This window comes from Trichechus manatus, unplaced genomic scaffold, assembly GCF_000243295.1.
Source record: "Trichechus manatus latirostris isolate Lorelei unplaced genomic scaffold, TriManLat1.0 scaffold00092, whole genome shotgun sequence".
In the NCBI taxonomy this organism is placed as follows: domain Eukaryota; kingdom Metazoa; phylum Chordata; class Mammalia; order Sirenia; family Trichechidae; genus Trichechus; species Trichechus manatus.
The window spans coordinates 1,326,854-1,340,822 of record NW_004444028.1 but is presented as its reverse complement, the minus strand read 5'-3'; the positions used below and the strand labels follow the sequence as shown (position 1 = coordinate 1,340,822).

The following is a 13,969-nucleotide window of genomic DNA, read 5'->3' as shown; positions in this document are numbered from 1 at the left end:
ATAGAGTTTCCAAGGCTGTAAATCTTTACAGAAGCAGACTGTCACATCTTTCTCCTGCGGAGCAGCTGGTGGGTTTGAACCACTGACTTTTCAGTTAGCAGCCCAGCATTTAACCTCTGTGCCACCAGGGCTCCTATCCATTTATAGTCCTAAGAAATAATGGAAAAAAGATTATGAGCAAACGTTTAATTGACTGCTAACTGCTAAGAGTTATAGTCCTATTAAAGAGTAATGAGGAAGAACTAGGTCCTTGTGTGTGAATTTCTAAAATTATCCTGAAAACATAGGTAGCTTCTGCTGGGTTAGAGTCCACCAACACAGAGGATCTGCTAGGAAGACTCGCTTTGCTTCACGGGTCTAAGTGTAAATGTTAGCCCCAGATGGGCAGAGTGTTTAACTCTCTAATTAACCCTGCAGGTCAGTCTTTAAAGAAACAAGGATGTTGCATCCAGCAGTTTAAAAAGGCATCCTGTGCAGTTGTTTGCTGAGGGTCAGAGGGCAAAGGCTGTTGTGACAGTTGGGTGGACTTGGCATGCTTTCCTGGGGAGGATGAAAGGAAGAAGAGGAGCTGACGTTGATCTTTGGTGATGGCAATGGCAGAAAGCAGTCTCTAAAAGTCTAGGGTCTTTTTAATATCCTTTCAATTCACATGAACATTTTTCATTTTTCATCCAAAGAATTCACAAATAAAGTCATAGGAAATAAGAGATGATCTAGCCCACACCTTTATCTTCAGGAAAGTCCATAGTTAAATCATAAAACTTTCTGGAAGCTTAAAGTTACCTTAAGTATGGGAATGATACAGAGAATTTAAGACCACCACCATCATACTCCAACATATCTTTCTTACTCCATGTCGCATGTGTTTATTAGTAACCTGTCCTGGCGACTAAATTAATTGATTGCTGACTGCTGAGCCATCATAGCCTATTGAAGAGTAATGATTAAAGTACTGAGTGAAGAGTCTGAACCCAACGTATCTTTCCTTCTCCATCTCCCATGTCTCACGTTCCCTCCAGGCTCACCTAACTCCATCTTGTTGTTCTGAGTCCATAATTTCATGTCTCTGTCCTTTGGATTATGCCGTTGTCTTTTTCCTCTTTCGTTTTTTTTCAAAGTCTTTCTCGAGCTTAAGACCCAACTCCTTATCTCCTCACAGGGAATTAATCGCTCTTTCTTCTATGTTCCCACAGAACTGTCACTTGTAATGCAACACTTACTTAGCATTTTTTTTAGTTACTATTTCACGTGTATTTCATTCTGACTTTCTAAACCTATCAGTTTTATTAGGTACCTCTCCTTCACCACATTAGGAACTGTGAGGATAGGTACTAGTTTTTGTACCTCTGTAGGTCTGTTGCAGGACCATGTACAATAAAGGACATGGTTAATGTTTGAAATGAAATGTGTATGGGTGCAAGTGTATGTACGAGGATAAATATAAGCATGTCTAAAAGATTTCTAATCCCCCTTCTAGCATTAACCTACTCCAATAGATCTATGATTTGATTTTAGAATAAAATCGAATCAACTAATTTTTAAACCAGCTACTATTTACTTAAGCCTTGACTTTCATTTTTCTCTCTGGGCTCTTCATTTAGGAAGGGAGAGGAGGCAAAACTCAAATTTGACAATACTCCTAATTAGACAAACCAACAAGCATTTTTGACTCATTTCTCTCTAGAGTAACAATAGAGAGAAAAAGTGGAGGTTGTGATGTTCGAGCATTATGCATGAGTCTTAGTTTATCTAAACAGTCTTCTTGCTATTGACCATGACTAATAATTTATTATAGTTGCTAAATAAAAATTGTAAGAATGTGAACCATTGGAGGAAGGAGTTGGGAGAAAAGAAAGTGAATGTGTCTTTTAAAGAGATGCTCAAATATCAGTGTCCTGATGTGGTAATAATCTTACTCATACATGCGACGCACACCACATTTAAGCTCATCAACTTAGCTATTTGACCTTGTAGTTTAAATCCCTTACCCCCACAGGGTATCTACAGGGAATCTGTCTGAATTATAAGATCGAGTAAATTAAAAAAAAAAAAAAACTAATTAGAGAAGAGAGCATAAGTAATTGATCAAAATGGGTATAGTATGAACACTTCATTCATTCACTTAGCAACTGAGTTAAAAAATAATTTCTCGGTTTTATATTTGATTTCACTGGAGTTTGTGTGTGTGTGTGTCTTCAGATTATTCATAATGAGGCCTGACTTTGCCACGTTTATTCCTGTGATTTGAACACAACACAACTGAACACAACTGGTTTCCCATTTGGTAGAAATGGTTTCTTCATTGTTACTAAGAAACTACAGTATTTAGTTTCCCCTACTTTTAAGCAACGGATGCATCAACCCAAAAGTAAACTTTAGTGTTTGCTGGAAAGTAGCTGCATTTTTCAAATGCAGCGCACTTCTCGGTTACTTTTTTTTTCTTTTTTTGACAACTGTTGCACACTTGTCCAGTTAAAGATCGACGCAGATAATGTTTTCTTACAAAATCAAACCAGCAGCTTCCAAAGGCCAGAAGATCTGGCTTAACCACCTGGTCACAGAGGCACACCTACTTGGTTGCGTCACTTTTTAATCGAGCTGTGAATCAGGCTTGGGGAGCTGGAGTTAAGTCACTTCATTGTGTCTGTGACAGTAGGAAGCTTAGGAGACCAACACTTAGGGGAAAAAGCTGCTAAAGGGGAAAGAATATCTCTGCGAGTCATCTGTAGGACAGCACCTCTCATTTCCCCTTGCCAGGTATGAGATGAAGAAGTCAATTTGCTCAGCAACTGAATTTCTCCTCATTGTTGGGGCCTGCATGTGAGAGAGTAATCTCTTCTGTGACAAGGCAATGTGTGTGGCACTGGAGAGCATGCAGTTTGGAGCCAGCAGACCTGGTTCCAAGTTCCAGTCGTTAGTATACTTGATGTGTGAACTTGAACATAACATTTAACCCTCTAGTACCTGGTTTCCCCGTCTGAGAACCTAGGATAAGGCGATGACTGCTTCACAGACTTACCGGATGGATCAAATCAGGACAGTCTTCTGGGAAACAGAATTTGAGTGCCTACTATGCATACTGTAGAAGACGGAGGGAAATTAGGACTGAGTTGGTCATCAGCCTTGCCCTTGGGTTCATATGTTAGTGTAGGAGTCATGAAAACAGAATCAAAAAGTGATGAGATGAGATCTCCAACAGTACAGGCGTCCTCTGGGTTGTTGAGAACGCAGAGGGGAGAGAGGCTGCCTACAGGAGACTGAAGTCTTCCACAGATCTGAGCATGACGCTGGATACATAGCAGACACTCAACTAGTGCTCGATAAAACCTAGGTAACACGTTAGATGGGTGTTGAAGAACGCAGTTGAGTTTGACTACTGGAGGGAACAGAAGAATCAGGATGTACAAAGCCGAAAAATGGTGAGATATTGACTTTCTATAAGCTGTAAAACATGAGACGCATGATAATGCACTGATTAGATAACCCCAAACTATTTCATTCTTCTTTGCCTTTTAATAAGATTTTTCCCATAGAAATACTCAATAAGACCATTCTAAACAGAAATATAAAAACCAGTTGCTGTGGAGTCAGTTTTGACCCCTGGTGACCTCTGGGTGGTGCAAATGGTTTACACGCGCAGCTACTAACTGAGAAGTTGAAAGGTTGTTGGTGGCTTGAGTCTACCCAGAGGCTCCTCGGAAGAAAGGTCTGCCATGTGCTTCTGAAAAATCAACCATTGATAACCCTACGGGGCATGGTTCTCCTCTGACAAACGTGGGGTCACCGTGAGTCAGAATAGGCACACCAATAACTTTTTCTTTGTTTGTTTTTTAAACAGAAATAGAGAATATTTTTAAAGTTAGAAGGGATCATGGGGTTCTTGCCACAACATTTTCAAGTTGGATTTGAAGTTGGATTTGGTTTTCTCCTTTGGAAAACAATCTTGAGATTCACATGCAAGCCTTACTCACTAGGTCTTGCTTTCTAATGACATTTAAACTCATCTCTCTTCTGTACTCATGATAGCTGGGACATAAATGACACCAGGAAGTCACTAATTTTTATTTCTTTATAATGTTTTGGACCATAGACCACCCAGACCCCTACACTTAAGAGTGAATAGAAGTGGTTTCCAAAGACATGCTTTACCCCATGGCCTGTTGCCACAGAGGGGATTACACCAGCCTGGTGGTGCACTGGTTAAGAGCTAAGGCTGCAAATCAAAAGGTCAGCAGTTTGAATCAACCAGCCGCTCCTTGGAAACCCTATGGGGCAGTTCTACTCTGTCTTACAGAGGGTTGCTATGAGTTGGAATCAACTCAACGGCAAATGGGTTTTGGGTGTGGTGATATTTATGCTTGGGAGAGCAGCCAGTGGATGCTGCTTCCCCACTTCTGAAAAGCACCAGGGTTTGTCACATCTGAACTGCCAATGGTAGGCATGTCAGTTATCCTGCGTCAAGCTAGGGCTTTGAGCTTTCTTTTTCCTGATCGTTTTGACTCTTTTCTGTCTTTAAATACAGCTTTTCTTGTTTCCTGTGGCATTTTGTGGTAAAGGGATGTTTTCTGCCAGAACAGTTATTATCAAAGCGTTTACATAGTAAGGGAGTAATCTCCCCTAGAAGGGTACAGAGAGTTTGAGAATGTCAGCCCCAGGAAGGACTTTAGAAATCCCACAGGGCTTGGGCAACCCTTCCTTGTTGTGGGGAATCGAAAAACAGAGAGGCTAGGTAACTACTACACGGTCATAGCGGGTCAGAGAGTGAGTATAGGGGAACTTTTTATTTTTTTAACTTATAAACCATATTTATGTACACTAATTTTTTATACTTAGGATCAAGGGGAAGGGCAAGCCAGAGCAAGGTAGGAAAGAGTATGACGGGGAACAGGGCTCTTGGAAAAGCTTACTTCAGTCCCATGATCCCAGATGTAAGGTGAATCCTAGGTGAGGGATTCACAGAAGGGATTCTTAAAGTTTCCCCAAAGTCACAGACTTATGACTTCTCCATCCTGTTTCCTGGAGCTGAACTGCAGCTACCGGTGGGACATGCATCCTATAATTAAAAGTGAGTGCAGACCAGCGGTAGTTGAAATCAGAGAAGGGACGTTGGATCTCTCTTAGAGTCTGAATTAAAGAGAGGCAAAATATGATTGTTCCCTGGAGTTCATCCAGTACTCTAGGAGTGGATACACCTTCTTTTATTTTCCCCAGGGATTTTTTTTTTTTTTTTGCTCTGGAAAGGGTGGAGAGGATTTATGTAAGAAAAAAAGCTGAATTGCCTCAAAATACAGCCTCCAGGAAGAATGAGACATCCCTTGCCAAACCTATTATTCCTGTGCAGGAGAGAAAAGTTGGAACATTTCAAGTGAAACCTAAAATCTCCAGTGCTGAAAGCTCGGTAGAAACTTGATAGAAATCAACTGGTCTATAAAATCAATTGCCTCACAAGCTCTCTATGAAAGAAAGATGTTGGATATAAAGTTGATACGGAGGTTATCTGTATTTAATAGCTGAAATTCAGATCATAGAATTCATAGATCTGAATTTATAGAGAAATATGAATTTATAGACAAAAATGGACAAACACGCACTCCAAGAAGGCTGGAATCACCGTAACATAATACCAGGTATATAACAATATAAAGACCAACTTCATGTCACTTAACTATTGGAAAATGGAGACATGACAAGAAAGGGCCCTGCTCCAGGTAATATAATCAATTTACTGAAAGAGCCAGAACTTAACACAAATTTCCTAACTCTTAGGACAATGCCTTTTTATGTAAGATCCTTAACGGCAAGATACGTTGCCTTTCCTTTGGTTTTAGGGTAAGTAGATTATTAAAATCTAGAATCATACTGGGATATATTCCAGTATGTAACCAGAAAAAAGGTGCTGAGCTGTGTGATTAGTTTGAGTGAATATTAGTTTATTAACTATCCATTCAACAAAAGGGACTAACCCAAAGCCACGTAGGGAAGACCTGGACCCCAGTTTTCTTCTGCTGGTTCTAGCTCTCTCTTCACTTCTCCATTCTGGCAACTGACTGCATCATCCACGGCCACTTACTGTGACAGCACTCATATGGAAGACGTGGCAGTGAGTAGAAAGGCTAAGGACTGAAATACAGTTTTAATCAAGCTATGTAGTGAAATACTAGATTGTCCAGTGTTGGAAAAAATAAGAATTTACAGAAGATGTTAAGCAACCTTGTTCAGAACTGCAGATCTGAAAAATAAAAGGGAATGGAAATTTATGCAGAACCTATCATAAACGAATTACGATAGGGTTAGTTAGAAGGTGGAGTGATAGTTTGATCTTACAGATGAAGAAACTAAGGTTCAGAGAAGCTAGGTAAATACACCAATGTTCAAGCTGAGTTTGGTTTAATTCAAAGATCTGCTCTTTTTATAACATATCAATTAATGGAGGTAGAAACGAGTGTGCTCACTTTAATAAATTAATGTATAAGAGTGGAGGAAGTTAATTTTGATAGTGACTTTTATACTCTAATTTTTTAAAAAAAATTAATAGTATCTGCCAATGAAGTTGTGATAAGATGAGCTTTGGTGTACATTATTGGTCTAAAGATATAGAATATCTGGAAATCAACCAGTTTACCTGCCTTTAAAGTATTTTTTATCTTTTAATCAGATAGTTCAACTTCTGAGAGTGTATTTCAATTACTACTGTAGTACTTTTTGCTGTAAGGTACCAATGTTAAAAAAAAAAAGGAATCAAATTGAATGGTCAATGAATAGGAAATGGCTAAATTAATTCAATAAATCTATGTTGCAATTTAAAGTCATGGTGTTTTAAAAAGTGCATTTAACAACTTAAGAATGCACTCATATTGGGTTAATTTTAAAAAGTAGGCATATGCATGTATATGTGCACACATATATACATATTTAGCAAATATATATTTAATCTATGATATCATATGCACAGTTTTGTAAATACATACACATACTTGTTTGTAATATGTGTCTCTGAGAGGGAATATACCAAAATGTTAATTGTGGTCACCTGTAGGTTCTGGGATAAATGACTACATTTTATTCCATAAAGCTGTATTTTCTATATTTTCAACAACATATTTGTAGTCTAAACAAATAAAGAAGATATGAAAGAAATTCTAAAGAAGTCATTTTTTGGTAATAAAAGAAAAATCAGCATTCTTATTTCAATATAACCAAAAATAAAACCAGTTGCCGTTGAGTTGATTCTGACTCAAGACAACCCCATGTGTGTTAGAGCAGAACTGTGCTCCATAGAATTTTCCATGGCTGTGATTTTTCAGAAGTAAATAGCCAGGCCTTTCTTCTAAGGTGCAGCTAGGTGGATTCCAACTGCCAAGCTTTAGATTAGGAGCCGAGCACTTAACTGTTTATACCACCCCAGGGGAATCCTATTTCAATATACATAATACTGAAAAGCAAAGAAACGGGGAAAATATTTGACAAATATGTCAAAGGGTGAATATGTTTATCAAGAAAGAAAGCAGGACACTCCATTGAGGTGGAAAGGGGGAATGGGAGGGGACAAATGGCATTAATAAGCCATTTAAAGAAGAAATAGAAAACATGAATAGACATATTGAAACATATTTCATCTCACTAGCGATAATAAAATGCACGTTTTTGTAAGTTGGAAAATATAGCCCTCAATGCTATGGTAAGTGTCCTCATATGAATGTAATTTGGTGCAGTCTTTTTGGAAAATAATTTGACACTGTAGCTATCAAGTGTCTGAAGTCCATACCCTTTGACTCAATATTTTTAGTTGGTGGAATACTCAATGTAGGAAAATACTCATAAAGCTATAACAAAAAATATTGTATTGAATATGATCCTAATTTTGTTTACACCAATCATACATTAACACAGGGGGAAGCCCATGGAAAATGTTCTCCCTGGGTGGTGTGCTTATGGATGGCTTTCTTAATATTATTTTTATTTTTTAGTCTTTCCCCTAAAGTTCATATTATTTTTATAATTTAAAATTGTTTAAACACAAAAAGACAGTCGGAGGAGAGGTTATCTTACCTCTGTAAATTTGAAACTCTACTTTCTTGCACTGTTTTGGAGCCCTTCAGAAGGAAAGCACTGTCTAAATCCGAGGAAGTAGTCAAAGTACTGTTATTATTATAATCACAGAGTGGGGTGTCTGGTAAATGTGTTGCAGGGCTGCCGTGGACATGAAATTGAAGGAAGGGTAAATACAAGAAAAAAGAGACAGATGAAGACCCAAGACTCAGCCCAACCCTATAACGCCATGTTTGGATGTGTTGATTCTAGGGCCGAAATGTACAGAGAGGTTCTAAACTTGATTCCACCACTTATTATCCGTGTCTGAATCTCAGTGTCCTCGTCTGAAAATGGGGACAATGATGCTACCTACATCATAAGTTTCTTAGTCTGTTGCTGTCGAGTTGATTCCGACTCATAGTGACCCTTTAGGACAGAGTAGAGCTCCCCCATAGAGTTTCCAAGGAAAGCCTGGTGATTTGAACTGCCAACCTTTTGGTTAGCAGCTGAGCTCTTAACGACTGAATGAGTTTGATATTTGTAAAGTGATTTGAACAGTGCGTGATCCATAGATTTGGAGAGAGAGAGAATCTGAACCCTGTCCATCATTTTGCCTTTTACTTGAGTGTTTTTCCACAAATAAGAAATAATGGCTTGAGTAGAATTGTAAGATACAGAGGAGAACCCATCTCCCCTTCTATACCCATCAGACTTACCCATTTTTCAGAACCTAGATGATGGCCTCAGAACGAGTGTGATCTCATATCTTGCCTTGCGATTTAGCCTTAGGCTAAAAAGAATATTGATTTGGTGAGTTAACTTAGTGGTCTTTAATACTTCTACAGGTGTTAATTCTCATCTATCTGAGGCAGGTAGGAGAAGGAAATCTCTTAGGACTGATAAGAGTTTTGAAAGTTACTCAGAGTATTCAGTAACTTATGGTTGTTGTGTGCCATTGAGTCAATTCCAACTCATAGTGACCCTGTAAGACAGAGTAGAACTGCCCCATAGGCAGTTATCGTAGGCTGTTATCTTTATGGGAGCAGATCACCAGGTCTTTTCTCTTGCTGAGCTGCTGTTGGGTTAAAACCACCAACCTTTTGGTTAGCAGCCAAGCGCTTACCCATTGCATCGCCAGGGCTCCTTAACTTAAGGGTAGCTAGCATTAAAAAGATCTAATTGATTTTGTTCAGTAGCAACTTGAAAAGTCCCCACATTCCCTAGCTTTTCACATATGCTCTACAAAAGCCTGACTTTTTTTGACCCTTGCAGGTTTATCAAGTTTCTGACAAGTTTCCCTTTTGACAAATAATTATTGAGGGTTTCAGGTACTGAGCTTGGTGAAAGCATCATTTTTCTCTCTCTTCTATTTTAATTAGATATTGTTCATTGATCCTACAGGAAATGCATCTCTGTAAAATAAATGTCTGTCTCATCATAAATCAAAAAAACAAAACGCATTGCCACCTAGTCAATTTGGACTCATAGCAACCCTATAGGACAGAGTAGAACTGCCCCATAGGCTTTCCAAGAAGTGGCTGGTGGATTCGAACTGCTGACGTTTTGGTTAGCAGCTGAGCTCTTGACCATTGCGCCATCAGAGCTTTCTCAAAATAAATACTTGGAGGGAAAAAACTCTAGTGTTCAACTCCCTAGTTCTTTCTTACGGAGTTAAACTCTTCAGTCGATCTTATCTGTGTTGTGCTTAAGACACTGAACATTCTGATGAACAGGTGAGTATTCTGACCTCAAAAAGTTGGTAGCCTAGTGGAGGAGAAGACAAGGAGACAACCTTTTACCTTGTAAGACAGCATTCTGTTACTGTTTTTTGTAGATTCATATAAATAAGAGAAGACTTAATTTCAGATAAGGGATTGGAGAAGTACTCGTGAAAATGGCATTTAAAGGATTCTTGGAAATGTTTAGAATCGTTCAGGAAAAGGGAATGAAGGCATTCCATCAATCCTGAGGGACCAGATTGAGCAGAGAAACAGAAATGGTCAGTGGTAGCCAGCCTGTAGCAAGCAGAGTGGAATATAGGGAAGATGAGGCTTAAAAGATATTTGGGGCTAGTTTTTGAAGGTCCTTGAATTCCTGTCTAAATAGTTGGTTTTATTCCAGTAACACTGGGGCACCGTGAGATGTGACGTGATCGGAGTTGTTCTTTGGAAAGATGCAGTGGTGGTGTAGGGGCTTTATAAGGAAGGGGAATATTGCTGGATATTCCGTTTTTCTACCTCACTCAGGTAGATTTTGGGTTAAAGCACAGAAGGATTTATATGTTTAGAATCAGGGCACGTTCTTTCTTAGAGTCTCAACTGTTACTATAAAAGCAAATCAGCAATTTTTGTTTCCTTTAATAAATGCCTCCCTAATCCTAGCCAAATTTACCTAAGCCCTTGGCTGCTTCTAAACTCTCTTCTCTCTCAGTTCAATAGAACTATGGGCTTTATGAGGGAAGCCACTCAGACACTCATCTCTGTTCTGTGATTTCATGAAACCTAAGGATTTCCCTACCCTTGCTTGTGGGATACAAACATAGATCTTGGAGTATAAGATTGTTTCCATTTCTTACCTTCTAGAATTTTCTAGGTACCAGGTCGGTCCCTTCCCAAACCCCCAAAAACCAGTTACTGTGAAGTTGATTCCAATGCATGGTGACCCCAAGTGTGTTAGAGTAGAATTGTGCTCCACATGGTTTTCAGTGGCTGATTTTTTGGAAGTAGATGGCCAGGCCTTTCTTCTGAGGCATCTCTGATGGGACTCGAACCTCCAACCTTTCAGTTAGCCACCAAGTGCATTAACTGCGTGCACCACTCAGGGACCTCTGTTCAGTATCACATAGGGTGGATTACAAACTTCAAACAAATATTCTCTGTGCGCCAAGGATTCATATACTTGCTTAACTTTCTCACATGAAAAAAAGAAAAAGAAAAACCATTTCCATTCAGACCATTCAGACTCTTACTGACACTATAAGACAGAGTAGCACTTCCCCATAGGGTTTCCAAAGAGTGATTGGTGGATTCGAACTGCCAACCTTTTGGTTTGGGAGCCGTAGCTCTTAACCACTGCCCCACCAGGGCTCCATTGGATTTTGGTATATAAAGGAGGTGTCATTTCAAATCAGAGGAAACAAATATAAACTATTTAATAAATGATAAGTTGTTTTTTTTTACGATAACTATTTTGGGGGAACGAGAAAAGTGGATCCTCATTTGTTTCTTACACCAATATAAGTTCAGGAGAGTTAATTGATTTGCATGTTAACAAATAAAACCGTAATAATATGAGATGATAATAGAGTTGAAGGGGGGCCTTTGAAACCATGTCTGAAAAAAAACCCCATGTCATAAGGGAAAAAAAAATGATAAGTTTGACTACAGAAAAAATTAAATTTCTCTACACCAAAAAGCAAACCACAAAACTATGTGCAAGTTTGAGAGTCCAAACACACACATACGCGCACACACACAGAAAAATATTTGCAGCATTTATGATAAGGAGTTCATATCGTTGATATACTAAGAGCTCTTACACAAATAACTAGTAAGAAGGATATTGTACAAAATGGTAACAGTGTCATTGCTAGAGAGAGTATGTGTCGACCTCATGTCTTAGAGTTCCGCTATTCTCAAAGCTATGGGTTTATAGCTCTGGCATTTCCATCCCAGGGGGCAGTGCTGACCCCTAATTCTGAGGCCATAAAGCTTTAAGAAGTCTGAGGGAAATGGCTGAGTGATTATTGGGTTGTTCTGATTCCTGAGGACTGGGCAAATCCACTTAGGATCTTTGAGCTTGTTTATTTATCTGCAAAATCGGGATGATAATAACTCGGTTACATCACTAGGTCGTTAGGAAAATCAACGCACAATGCCAAACCTTTGAGATCCATGCATAAGCGTGGCTGCCTGGTGAGTGCAGATAACTCTTGCCCCTTTGTAACCTTCTTCTTAAATAGATGTGTGATATTTAGATCAGGTACCACACTCATTCTGAAATCGAACACTATCGGATGTACTTTAATTAGCTCTTTTAAGGAAATGTGTATGTTAAGTCCAAATTTAAATAGATTATTGGCTGATTTTTACCACAGATTTTTTTCAGCATGTTGCACCTTTTGTCTTGTCATTTATGTGTCTTAGTACTTGTGCGATTCCACTGCCTCAGTTGTATGATTCAGAGATGAGCAAAGCGAGGTACAAATATCCAACTAAAATAAGCCCAATATTAGCTGTCTTCTCAATCCTTTCCCTGATCTGTGGACACAGACCCAGACTCTTACCTTTGTAAAGGTCTTTAGAAATCACTGAGTTATAGTCCACATTTCACAGATGATGAATCTGAATCCAGAGTGATCAAGTAACTTGCCCCAAGGCACAGAGCTAGCTAATGGCGTAGCTGGGAATAGAACCTGTATCTCCTAACTCCCAGTCTACTACCCTTTCCCTTAAACTCTCCAACGTTCTCAAGTGGCTGTGGTGAAGATATTGTCTCAGATTTGATCCAGAATCGTGGTAGATATGTTAGATAGAGACCATAGTCAACTTGATCGTGCAGGAGGCTGAGGTGGTACATTGATAGAATTTGGCCTTTTAGGCCATGAAATCCTGCTAGAAATCTTTTGACTTTGTGAAAGATAAAGTTTATTTGCATTTTGAGACAATCACGTTACCACTTCCTTATTAATGTGAGCCCTCGATTTAGAGGTTCAAATGGTTCACATAACTCCAGTAGGGTGAAAAAGAATATCCAGAAATGACTTTCTGGACAGTTGTACTAAGGAGATCTGTTCTAGAGCATTGCCTCCCAAATCTGATGCATCAGAAACTGCCTAGCAGGCTATAAAAATACAAATGCTGGGGACACAGCCCAGAGAGTCTGATTCAGCAGATCTGGAGCCAGGTCATGAAATCGGTTTATAAAAAGCACTCTAGACGATCCATCGCCGGGGTGATCCGCAGTTTTAAACCACTGGAAGTGAGCACACCTTTTAGGGAAGAAGCCATCTGCCCTCTACTATCGACTCTTAACCTGCCTGTGGTGTAAAATTTAAATACATGGTACAAATAATTATATTGCAGTTTGTGAGTAAATTTTCTTTGCTACCTAACCAGTGCCCATTTGCTTAATTACAGGTAATAAGAGAGGTCATTCTTTCCAATATTTCAGTGAAGAAATGAACATTATAACTGATATACATGTGTAGTGTTACCGAGTATGGTCACATCCTTGGACACATCAGATCAAATACTGTTATTGAAGACTCTTTGTAAAGAAAATAAGCATTCCTACAAGTAATTCAGGGGCTTTGAAAGATACATCACCCCAATGACCATAGCATCCTTTATCTGCATGTGTTTTATGGATGTGAAAGTAGAAGTATACAGGCAAATCCAAGTTCATGAACATATCTCCAAACTTTATTTCTAAAACTTATATACCACTCCACTCTGGATTCTAAACATATTGTCTTCTAAATTTTAGAAGTAGTCTCAATTTTCACTATAACTATCTTGGCCATTTATACCTTTCAACCAGGACAGAAGGAAATAGCTTCCTGAGTAGGGTGGAGGGATGGTGTTCAGATATAAATCTGACTGAATTACTTACATAGAATACTTAGCAGTGATGAGAGTATTTTAGTGAATCACACAATAACCACCAGGGTGCATTTCGTCTTCACGAAATAGGGTAACCAATGCCAAATTCAACCTGAATGTTTATGTAAATATATTTTTAGGGCCAAAGTTAATTGCTCTCTCACCCTTTAAGACTTCTTCTTTCTAGTAGTCATTTAAATAGAAGCATCATGTGAAATGATCATGTTTTTATTACCTGTTTACAGTAAAAGATTATCTTTGAACATTAATAAAAAACAGATATAATAAAGGAGAGAAAAGAAATATTCAGATCTACACACACAATTATATTGTTT

The 13,969-nt window shown here is 38.7% G+C and overlaps 1 protein-coding gene across 4 annotated transcripts in view; it reads left to right on the top strand.

Annotated features, from left to right (window-relative positions):
- Positions 1–13,969, top strand: part of TP63 (tumor protein p63) — a 234,316-nt gene that overhangs the window by 120,718 nt on the left and 99,629 nt on the right. The gene's annotated exons all lie outside the window — the stretch shown is intronic.